This window comes from Hyla sarda, chromosome 8 (assembly GCF_029499605.1).
Source record: "Hyla sarda isolate aHylSar1 chromosome 8, aHylSar1.hap1, whole genome shotgun sequence".
Taxonomy (NCBI): Eukaryota; Metazoa; Chordata; class Amphibia; order Anura; family Hylidae; genus Hyla; species Hyla sarda.
In genome coordinates this window covers 114,730,232-114,742,432 of record NC_079196.1, presented here as the reverse complement: position 1 = coordinate 114,742,432, position 12,201 = coordinate 114,730,232, and the positions used below count along the sequence as shown (strand labels likewise).

Here is a 12,201-nt window from a genome sequence, read left to right as displayed (position 1 = left end):
TGGTAACTACCACAACATGGTCATCTGCAGTTTACATCTAGCCCGTGGCATTGAATGGCATTTTAAAAGTGCTAAGGGTCCTGGTGCAATAATCCTCCCATGAGGATCAGCCTCAACGGCTTTGTAGATTGCACTCATGTCAGCAACTCCATATACATTTTTTTTTCTTCATGCTTCTTTCTTCATCCTTTTTTCTTTCTGTCATTCAGACTTTCATTCATTCGATCTCTCTCACTCACTTGCTTTAACTCATTTGTTCTCACTCACTCACTCACTCACTCAATCACTCACTCACTCATTCACTCTCACTCACTCTCACTCTCTCACTCACTAAGTCAGTCTCTCTCTCTCTCTCTCTTTTTCTTTTTATATATATTTTTTTCCGTCTTCTTCTTCTTCTTGTTCTTCTTCTTCAGACTCTGTCATAGCACTAATGCCTTTCCAATACCACCAGCAGATGGAGACACTCCATTGCAACATTGGTTGTGAGCAGCAGTTTCTAAAAACAAATGCCTCATGGCGGATTTCCCATCCATCAATGGATGGTAAATTTTGTTTTTATCATTCACTGACCACAGAAACCAATGCATGGTCAAGCAACAGCAATGACACACCCTTGTGTATAGGCATGAGACCCTCATGTCATTTAACAGGATTCAGCACCACCCACAAGACAGCTACCTGTCATGTCATGTCAAACCTGCACAGGTGTGCTAGATTATTATTATTTAGTTTTATTTTATTTTTTTACACCAATCAGTGTGCAAACATGGTCATTAAAACGCTAAATGAATAGACGTTCATAAACCAGTCAGTGCAACTCATCATTTTGGTCTCCAATTCTCAAACTCAAATTCTCACCCACGGAGGATTAAATGAGAATCTTTCTTGTTTAACACTGGAATGGGGTGGTGCACTGTTCACTACCCGAAGATACTGCCACATCGGGTCAATGCATAGGGCGACAGAAGCAAGCTTCCAAATCAGCTCCCTTTCTCAAAAATCCATTTAATTTATGGTCCCCAGATAGGGAACGTATGTATCAGTATGTGCTCACAAGTCACCCAAGTGCAAGTATTCACACAAAAAAAAACGTGCCTCAGGATGCGATCTGTCGCAAGATCCTTTCTTTTTTTACACTTGATCTAAGCCAAAAGGCCTAGAGGGGATAACCGGGAAAGGGGTGGACCCAACCATGTCCCCTTCATGAGCACTCACATTACTCATAGGAATGGAAGGAAGGCTGGCAGCCAACCAGCCTCCCATACACTTTCTGGGTGGGTGGCAGTCAGCCACCCATACATACATACAGCACAGGCTAAACCCACATCATCACTTAAAAAAAGGACAGGCGACCATTGCACTCTGATGGAGCATTTAGCAATGCAATCCATAGCCTGGCTTTTGCCTGAACCCCCATCACTCCTCCTCTTGCATATAAGACAATATTTCAGATCTGCATATGAAAACAACACGCCTACCTTTGTTGCACATAGCTGCCTGCCTGTCTCTAGTTACCCCACTGGCTGTAGCTGCGTCCCTTCCGACATGGAATAACACCAACTGTAACGATAAACTGAAAATTAACAGTATAAACCTGCATCATTTTGGACTCTGGTATTTGCTGAATCCGGGTGACCTGACAATCGATGGTGGTGCCGCTGGTGATTCTGGCCTTCTTGGAATCTGTTGGGCCTATGTGTTAGCTCACACATCACTTGGGTATCCATGGTAACTACCACAACATGGTCATCTGCAGTTTACATCTAGCCCGTGGCATTGAATGGCATTTTAAAAGTGCTAAGGGTCCTGGTGCAATAATCCTCCCATGAGGATCAGCCTCAACGGCTTTGTAGATTGCACTCATGTCAGCAACTCCATATACATTTTTTTTTCTTCATGCTTCTTTCTTCATCCTTTTTTCTTTCTGTCATTCAGACTTTCATTCATTCGATCTCTCTCACTCACTTGCTTTAACTCATTTGATCTCACTCACTCACTCACTCACTCACTCACTCAATCACTCACTCACTCATTCACTCTCACTCACTCTCACTCTCTCACTCACTCGCTCACTAAGTCAGTCTCTCTCTCTCTCTCTCTTTTTCTTTTTATATATATTTTTTTCCGTCTTCTTCTTCTTCTTCTTCTTCAGACCCTGTCATAGCACTAATGCCTTTCCAATACCACCAGCAGATGGAGACACTCCATTGCAACATTGGTTGTGAGCAGCAGTTTCTAAAAACAAATGCCTCATGGCGGATTTCCCATCCATCAATGGATGGTAAATTTTGTTTTTATCATTCACTGACCACAGAAACCAATGCATGGTCAAGCAACAGCAATGACACACCCTTGTGTATAGGCATGAGACCCTCATGTCATTTAACAGGATTCAGCACCACCCACAAGACAGCTACCTGTCATGTCATGTCAAACCTGCACAGGTGTGCTAGATTATTATTATTTAGTTTTATTTTATTTTTTTACACCAATCAGTGTGCAAACATGGTCATTAAAACGCTAAATGAATAGACGTTCATAAACCAGTCAGTGCAACTCATCATTTTGGTCTCCAATTCTCAAACTCAAATTCTCACCCACGGAGGATTAAATGAGAATCTTTCTTGTTTAACACTGGAATGGGGTGGTGCACTGTTCACTACCCGAAGATACTGCCACATCGGGTCAATGCATAGGGCGACAGAAGCAAGCTTCCAAATCAGCTCCCTTTCTCAAAAATCCATTTAATTTATGGTCCCCAGATAGGGAACGTATGTATCAGTATGTGCTCACAAGTCACCCAAGTGCAAGTATTCACACAAAAAAAAACGTGCCTCAGGATGCGATCTGTCGCAAGATCCTTTCTTTTTTTACACTTGATCTAAGCCAAAAGGCCTAGAGGGGATAACCGGGAAAGGGGTGGACCCAACCATGTCCCCTTCATGAGCACTCACATTACTCATAGGAATGGAAGGAAGGCTGGCAGCCAACCAGCCTCCCATACACTTTCTGGGTGGGTGGCAGTCAGCCACCCATACATACATACAGCACAGGCTAAACCCACATCATCACTTAAAAAAAGGACAGGCGACCATTGCACTCTGATGGAGCATTTAGCAATGCAATCCATAGCCTGGCTTTTGCCTGAACCCCCATCACTCCTCCTCTTGCATATAAGACAATATTTCAGATCTGCATATGAAAACAACACGCCTACCTTTGTTGCACATAGCTGCCTGCCTGTCTCTAGTTACCCCACTGGCTGTAGCTGCGTCCCTTCCGACATGGAATAACACCAACTGTAACGATAAACTGAAAATTAACAGTATAAACCTGCATCATTTTGGACTCTGGTATTTGCTGAATCCGGGTGACCTGACAATCGATGGTGGTGCCGCTGGTGATTCTGGCCTTCTTGGAATCTGTTGGGCCTATGTGTTAGCTCACACATCACTTGGGTATCCATGGTAACTACCACAACATGGTCATCTGCAGTTTACATCTAGCCCGTGGCATTGAATGGCATTTTAAAAGTGCTAAGGGTCCTGGTGCAATAATCCTCCCATGAGGATCAGCCTCAACGGCTTTGTAGATTGCACTCATGTCAGCAACTCCATATACATTTTTTTTTCTTCATGCTTCTTTCTTCATCCTTTTTTCTTTCTGTCATTCAGACTTTCATTCATTCGATCTCTCTCACTCACTTGCTTTAACTCATTTGTTCTCACTCACTCACTCACTCACTCACTCAATCACTCACTCACTCATTCACTCTCACTCACTCTCACTCTCTCACTCACTCGCTCACTAAGTCAGTCTCTCTCTCTCTCTCTCTTTTTCTTTTTATATATATTTTTTTCCGTCTTCTTCTTCTTCTTCTTCTTCTTCTTCTTCAGACCCTGTCATAGCACTAATGCCTTTCCAATACCACCAGCAGATGGAGACACTCCATTGCAACATTGGTTGTGAGCAGCAGTTTCTAAAAACAAATGCCTCATGGCGGATTTCCCATCCATCAATGGATGGTAAATTTTGTTTTTATCATTCACTGACCACAGAAACCAATGCATGGTCAAGCAACAGCAATGACACACCCTTGTGTATAGGCATGAGACCCTCATGTCATTTAACAGGATTCAGCACCACCCACAAGACAGCTACCTGTCATGTCATGTCAAACCTGCACAGGTGTGCTAGATTATTATTATTTAGTTTTATTTTATTTTTTTACACCAATCAGTGTGCAAACATGGTCATTAAAACGCTAAATGAATAGACGTTCATAAACCAGTCAGTGCAACTCATCATTTTGGTCTCCAATTCTCAAACTCAAATTCTCACCCACGGAGGATTAAATGAGAATCTTTCTTGTTTAACACTGGAATGGGGTGGTGCACTGTTCACTACCCGAAGATACTGCCACATCGGGTCAATGCATAGGGCGACAGAAGCAAGCTTCCAAATCAGCTCCCTTTCTCAAAAATCCATTTAATTTATGGTCCCCAGATAGGGAACGTATGTATCAGTATGTGCTCACAAGTCACCCAAGTGCAAGTATTCACACAAAAAAAAACGTGCCTCAGGATGCGATCTGTCGCAAGATCCTTTCTTTTTTTACACTTGATCTAAGCCAAAAGGCCTAGAGGGGATAACCGGGAAAGGGGTGGACCCAACCATGTCCCCTTCATGAGCACTCACATTACTCATAGGAATGGAAGGAAGGCTGGCAGCCAACCAGCCTCCCATACACTTTCTGGGTGGGTGGCAGTCAGCCACCCATACATACATACAGCACAGGCTAAACCCACATCATCACTTAAAAAAAGGACAGGCGACCATTGCACTCTGATGGAGCATTTAGCAATGCAATCCATAGCCTGGCTTTTGCCTGAACCCCCATCACTCCTCCTCTTGCATATAAGACAATATTTCAGATCTGCATATGAAAACAACACGCCTACCTTTGTTGCACATAGCTGCCTGCCTGTCTCTAGTTACCCCACTGGCTGTAGCTGCGTCCCTTCCGACATGGAATAACACCAACTGTAACGATAAACTGAAAATTAACAGTATAAACCTGCATCATTTTGGACTCTGGTATTTGCTGAATCCGGGTGACCTGACAATCGATGGTGGTGCCGCTGGTGATTCTGGCCTTCTTGGAATCTGTTGGGCCTATGTGTTAGCTCACACATCACTTGGGTATCCATGGTAACTACCACAACATGGTCATCTGCAGTTTACATCTAGCCCGTGGCATTGAATGGCATTTTAAAAGTGCTAAGGGTCCTGGTGCAATAATCCTCCCATGAGGATCAGCCTCAACGGCTTTGTAGATTGCACTCATGTCAGCAACTCCATATACATTTTTTTTTCTTCATGCTTCTTTCTTCATCCTTTTTTCTTTCTGTCATTCAGACTTTCATTCATTCGATCTCTCTCACTCACTTGCTTTAACTCATTTGTTCTCACTCACTCAATCACTCACTCACTCATTCACTCTCACTCACTCTCACTCTCTCACTCACTCGCTCACTAAGTCAGTCTCTCTCTCTCTCTCTCTTTTTCTTTTTATATATATTTTTTTCCGTCTTCTTCTTCTTCTTCTTCTTCAGACCCTGTCATAGCACTAATGCCTTTCCAATACCACCAGCAGATGGAGACACTCCATTGCAACATTGGTTGTGAGCAGCAGTTTCTAAAAACAAATGCCTCATGGCGGATTTCCCATCCATCAATGGATGGTAAATTTTGTTTTTATCATTCACTGACCACAGAAACCAATGCATGGTCAAGCAACAGCAATGACACACCCTTGTGTATAGGCATGAGACCCTCATGTCATTTAACAGGATTCAGCACCACCCACAAGACAGCTACCTGTCATGTCATGTCAAACCTGCACAGGTGTGCTAGATTATTATTATTTAGTTTTATTTTATTTTTTTACACCAATCAGTGTGCAAACATGGTCATTAAAACGCTAAATGAATAGACGTTCATAAACCAGTCAGTGCAACTCATCATTTTGGTCTCCAATTCTCAAACTCAAATTCTCACCCACGGAGGATTAAATGAGAATCTTTCTTGTTTAACACTGGAATGGGGTGGTGCACTGTTCACTACCCGAAGATACTGCCACATCGGGTCAATGCATAGGGCGACAGAAGCAAGCTTCCAAATCAGCTCCCTTTCTCAAAAATCCATTTAATTTATGGTCCCCAGATAGGGAACGTATGTATCAGTATGTGCTCACAAGTCAGCCAAAGTGCAAGTATTCACACAAAAAAAAAACGTGCCTCAGGATGCGATCTGTCGCAAGATCCTTTCTTTTTTTACACTTGATCTAAGCCAAAAGGCCTAGAGGGGATAACCGGGAAAGGGGTGGACCCAACCATGTCCCCTTCATGAGCACTCACATTACTCATAGGAATGGAAGGAAGGCTGGCAGCCAACCAGCCTCCCATACACTTTCTGGGTGGGTGGCAGTCAGCCACCCATACATACATACAGCACAGGCTAAACCCACATCATCACTTAAAAAAAGGACAGGCGACCATTGCACTCTGATGGAGCATTTAGCAATGCAATCCATAGCCTGGCTTTTGCCTGAACCCCCATCACTCCTCCTCTTGCATATAAGACAATATTTCAGATCTGCATATGAAAACAACACGCCTACCTTTGTTGCACATAGCTGCCTGCCTGTCTCTAGTTACCCCACTGGCTGTAGCTGCGTCCCTTCCGACATGGAATAACACCAACTGTAACGATAAACTGAAAATTAACAGTATAAACCTGCATCATTTTGGACTCTGGTATTTGCTGAATCCGGGTGACCTGACAATCGATGGTGGTGCCGCTGGTGATTCTGGCCTTCTTGGAATCTGTTGGGCCTATGTGTTAGCTCACACATCACTTGGGTATCCATGGTAACTACCACAACATGGTCATCTGCAGTTTACATCTAGCCCGTGGCATTGAATGGCATTTTAAAAGTGCTAAGGGTCCTGGTGCAATAATCCTCCCATGAGGATCAGCCTCAACGGCTTTGTAGATTGCACTCATGTCAGCAACTCCATATACATTTTTTTTTCTTCATGCTTCTTTCTTCATCCTTTTTTCTTTCTGTCATTCAGACTTTCATTCATTCGATCTCTCTCACTCACTTGCTTTAACTCATTTGTTCTCACTCACTCACTCACTCACTCAATCACTCACTCACTCATTCACTCTCACTCACTCTCACTCTCTCACTCACTAAGTCAGTCTCTCTCTCTCTCTCTCTTTTTCTTTTTATATATATTTTTTTCCGTCTTCTTCTTCTTCTTGTTCTTCTTCTTCAGACCCTGTCATAGCACTAATGCCTTTCCAATACCACCAGCAGATGGAGACACTCCATTGCAACATTGGTTGTGAGCAGCAGTTTCTAAAAACAAATGCCTCATGGCGGATTTCCCATCCATCAATGGATGGTAAATTTTGTTTTTATCATTCACTGACCACAGAAACCAATGCATGGTCAAGCAACAGCAATGACACACCCTTGTGTATAGGCATGAGACCCTCATGTCATTTAACAGGATTCAGCACCACCCACAAGACAGCTACCTGTCATGTCATGTCAAACCTGCACAGGTGTGCTAGATTATTATTATTTAGTTTTATTTTATTTTTTTACACCAATCAGTGTGCAAACATGGTCATTAAAACGCTAAATGAATAGACGTTCATAAACCAGTCAGTGCAACTCATCATTTTGGTCTCCAATTCTCAAACTCAAATTCTCACCCACGGAGGATTAAATGAGAATCTTTCTTGTTTAACACTGGAATGGGGTGGTGCACTGTTCACTACCCGAAGATACTGCCACATCGGGTCAATGCATAGGGCGACAGAAGCAAGCTTCCAAATCAGCTCCCTTTCTCAAAAATCCATTTAATTTATGGTCCCCAGATAGGGAACGTATGTATCAGTATGTGCTCACAAGTCACCCAAGTGCAAGTATTCACACAAAAAAAAACGTGCCTCAGGATGCGATCTGTCGCAAGATCCTTTCTTTTTTTACACTTGATCTAAGCCAAAAGGCCTAGAGGGGATAACCGGGAAAGGGGTGGACCCAACCATGTCCCCTTCATGAGCACTCACATTACTCATAGGAATGGAAGGAAGGCTGGCAGCGAACCAGCCTCCCATACACTTTCTGGGTGGGTGGCAGTCAGCCACCCATACATACATACAGCACAGGCTAAACCCACATCATCACTTAAAAAAAGGACAGGCGACCATTGCACTCTGATGGAGCATTTAGCAATGCAATCCATAGCCTGGCTTTTGCCTGAACCCCCATCACTCCTCCTCTTGCATATAAGACAATATTTCAGATCTGCATATGAAAACAACACGCCTACCTTTGTTGCACATAGCTGCCTGCCTGTCTCTAGTTACCCCACTGGCTGTAGCTGCGTCCCTTCCGACATGGAATAACACCAACTGTAACGATAAACTGAAAATTAACAGTATAAACCTGCATCATTTTGGACTCTGGTATTTGCTGAATCCGGGTGACCTGACAATCGATGGTGGTGCCGCTGGTGATTCTGGCCTTCTTGGAATCTGTTGGGCCTATGTGTTAGCTCACACATCACTTGGGTATCCATGGTAACTACCACAACATGGTCATCTGCAGTTTACATCTAGCCCGTGGCATTGAATGGCATTTTAAAAGTGCTAAGGGTCCTGGTGCAATAATCCTCCCATGAGGATCAGCCTCAACGGCTTTGTAGATTGCACTCATGTCAGCAACTCCATATACATTTTTTTTTCTTCATGCTTCTTTCTTCATCCTTTTTTCTTTCTGTCATTCAGACTTTCATTCATTCGATCTCTCTCACTCACTTGCTTTAACTCATTTGTTCTCACTCACTCACTCACTCACTCAATCACTCACTCACTCATTCACTCTCACTCACTCTCACTCTCTCACTCACTAAGTCAGTCTCTCTCTCTCTCTCTCTCTTTTTCTTTTTATATATATATTTTTCCGTCTTCTTCTTCTTCTTCTTCTTCTTCAGACCCTTTCATAGCACTAATGCCTTTCCAATACCACCAGCAGATGGAGACACTCCATTGCAACATTGGTTGTGAGCAGCAGTTTCTAAAAACAAATGCCTCATGGCGGATTTCCCATCCATCAATGGATGGTAAATTTTGTTTTTATCATTCACTGACCACAGAAACCAATGCATGGTCAAGCAACAGCAATGACACACCCTTGTGTATAGGCATGAGACCCTCATGTCATTTAACAGGATTCAGCACCACCCACAAGACAGCTACCTGTCATGTCATGTCAAACCTGCACAGGTGTGCTAGATTATTATTATTTAGTTTTATTTTATTTTTTTACACCAATCAGTGTGCAAACATGGTCATTAAAACGCTAAATGAATAGACGTTCATAAACCAGTCAGTGCAATTCATCATTTTGGTCTCCAATTCTCAAACTCAAATTCTCACCCACGGAGGATTAAATGAGAATCTTTCTTGTTTAACACTGGAATGGGGTGGTGCACTGTTCACTACCCGAAGATACTGCCACATCGGGTCAATGCATAGGGCGACAGAAGCAAGCTTCCAAATCAGCTCCCTTTCTCAAAAATCCATTTAATTTATGGTCCCCAGATAGGGAACGTATGTATCAGTATGTGCTCACAAGTCACCCAAGTGCAAGTATTCACACAAAAAAAAACGTGCCTCAGGATGCGATCTGTCGCAAGATCCTTTCTTTTTTTACACTTGATCTAAGCCAAAAGGCCTAGAGGGGATAACCGGGAAAGGGGTGGACCCAACCATGTCCCCTTCATGAGCACTCACATTACTCATAGGAATGGAAGGAAGGCTGGCAGCCAACCAGCCTCCCATACACTTTCTGGGTGGGTGGCAGTCAGCCACCCATACATACATACAGCACAGGCTAAACCCACATCATCACTTAAAAAAAGGACAGGCGACCATTGCACTCTGATGGAGCATTTAGCAATGCAATCCATAGCCTGGCTTTTGCCTGAACCCCCATCACTCCTCCTCTTGCATATAAGACAATATTTCAGATCTGCATATGAAAACAACACGCCTACCTTTGTTGCACATAGCTGCCTGCCTGTCTCTAGTTACCCCACTGGCTGTAGCTGCGTCCCTTCCGACATGGAATAACACCAACTGTAACGATAAACTGAAAATTAACAGTATAAACCTGCATCATTTTGGACTCTGGTATTTGCTGAATCCGGGTGACCTGACAATCGATGGTGGTGCCGCTGGTGATTCTGGCCTTCTTGGAATCTGTTGGGCCTATGTGTTAGCTCACACATCACTTGGGTATCCATGGTAACTACCACAACATGGTCATCTGCAGTTTACATCTAGCCCGTGGCATTGAATGGCATTTTAAAAGTGCTAAGGGTCCTGGTGCAATAATCCTCCCATGAGGATCAGCCTCAACGGCTTTGTAGATTGCACTCATGTCAGCAACTCCATATACATTTTTTTTTCTTCATGCTTCTTTCTTCATCCTTTTTTCTTTCTGTCATTCAGACTTTCATTCATTCGATCTCTCTCACTCACTTGCTTTAACTCATTTGATCTCACTCACTCACTCACTCACTCACTCAATCACTCACTCACTCATTCACTCTCACTCACTCTCACTCTCTCACTCACTCGCTCACTAAGTCAGTCTCTCTCTCTCTCTCTCTTTTTCTTTTTATATATATTTTTTTCCGTCTTCTTCTTCTTCTTCTTCTTCAGACCCTGTCATAGCACTAATGCCTTTCCAATACCACCAGCAGATGGAGACACTCCATTGCAACATTGGTTGTGAGCAGCAGTTTCTAAAAACAAATGCCTCATGGCGGATTTCCCATCCATCAATGGATGGTAAATTTTGTTTTTATCATTCACTGACCACAGAAACCAATGCATGGTCAAGCAACAGCAATGACACACCCTTGTGTATAGGCATGAGACCCTCATGTCATTTAACAGGATTCAGCACCACCCACAAGACAGCTACCTGTCATGTCATGTCAAACCTGCACAGGTGTGCTAGATTATTATTATTTAGTTTTATTTTATTTTTTTACACCAATCAGTGTGCAAACATGGTCATTAAAACGCTAAATGAATAGACGTTCATAAACCAGTCAGTGCAACTCATCATTTTGGTCTCCAATTCTCAAACTCAAATTCTCACCCACGGAGGATTAAATGAGAATCTTTCTTGTTTAACACTGGAATGGGGTGGTGCACTGTTCACTACCCGAAGATACTGCCACATCGGGTCAATGCATAGGGCGACAGAAGCAAGCTTCCAAATCAGCTCCCTTTCTCAAAAATCCATTTAATTTATGGTCCCCAGATAGGGAACGTATGTATCAGTATGTGCTCACAAGTCACCCAAGTGCAAGTATTCACACAAAAAAAAACGTGCCTCAGGATGCGATCTGTCGCAAGATCCTTTCTTTTTTTACACTTGATCTAAGCCAAAAGGCCTAGAGGGGATAACCGGGAAAGGGGTGGACCCAACCATGTCCCCTTCATGAGCACTCACATTACTCATAGGAATGGAAGGAAGGCTGGCAGCCAACCAGCCTCCCATACACTTTCTGGGTGGGTGGCAGTCAGCCACCCATACATACATACAGCACAGGCTAAACCCACATCATCACTTAAAAAAAGGACAGGCGACCATTGCACTCTGATGGAGCATTTAGCAATGCAATCCATAGCCTGGCTTTTGCCTGAACCCCCATCACTCCTCCTCTTGCATATAAGACAATATTTCAGATCTGCATATGAAAACAACACGCCTACCTTTGTTGCACATAGCTGCCTGCCTGTCTCTAGTTACCCCACTGGCTGTAGCTGCGTCCCTTCCGACATGGAATAACACCAACTGTAACGATAAACTGAAAATTAACAGTATAAACCTGCATCATTTTGGACTCTGGTATTTGCTGAATCCGGGTGACCTGACAATCGATGGTGGTGCCGCTGGTGATTCTGGCCTTCTTGGAATCTGTTGGGCCTATGTGTTAGCTCACACATCACTTGGGTATCCATGGTAACTACCACAACATGGTCATCTGCAGTTTACATCTAGCCCGTGGCATTGAATGGCATTTTAAAAGTGCTAAG

General features: G+C 43.3%; 7 pseudogenes; all 7 read right to left on the bottom strand.

The window, feature by feature from the left end:
- Positions 1 to 906: 906 nt before the first annotated feature.
- On the bottom strand, positions 907 to 1,170 carry LOC130286635 (U2 spliceosomal RNA; annotated as a pseudogene).
- Positions 1,171 to 2,645: 1,475 nt separating this feature from the next.
- LOC130286633 (U2 spliceosomal RNA) lies at positions 2,646 to 2,909 on the bottom strand (annotated as a pseudogene).
- Positions 2,910 to 4,389: 1,480 nt separating this feature from the next.
- On the bottom strand, positions 4,390 to 4,653 carry LOC130286632 (U2 spliceosomal RNA; annotated as a pseudogene).
- A 1,455-nt stretch (positions 4,654 to 6,108) lies between these two features.
- LOC130288377 (U2 spliceosomal RNA) lies at positions 6,109 to 6,374 on the bottom strand (annotated as a pseudogene).
- Positions 6,375 to 7,839: 1,465 nt separating this feature from the next.
- On the bottom strand, positions 7,840 to 8,103 carry LOC130286630 (U2 spliceosomal RNA; annotated as a pseudogene).
- A 1,464-nt stretch (positions 8,104 to 9,567) lies between these two features.
- Positions 9,568 to 9,831, bottom strand: LOC130286629 (U2 spliceosomal RNA; annotated as a pseudogene).
- A 1,471-nt stretch (positions 9,832 to 11,302) lies between these two features.
- Positions 11,303 to 11,566, bottom strand: LOC130286628 (U2 spliceosomal RNA; annotated as a pseudogene).
- Between the last annotated feature and the right edge of the window lie 635 nt (positions 11,567 to 12,201).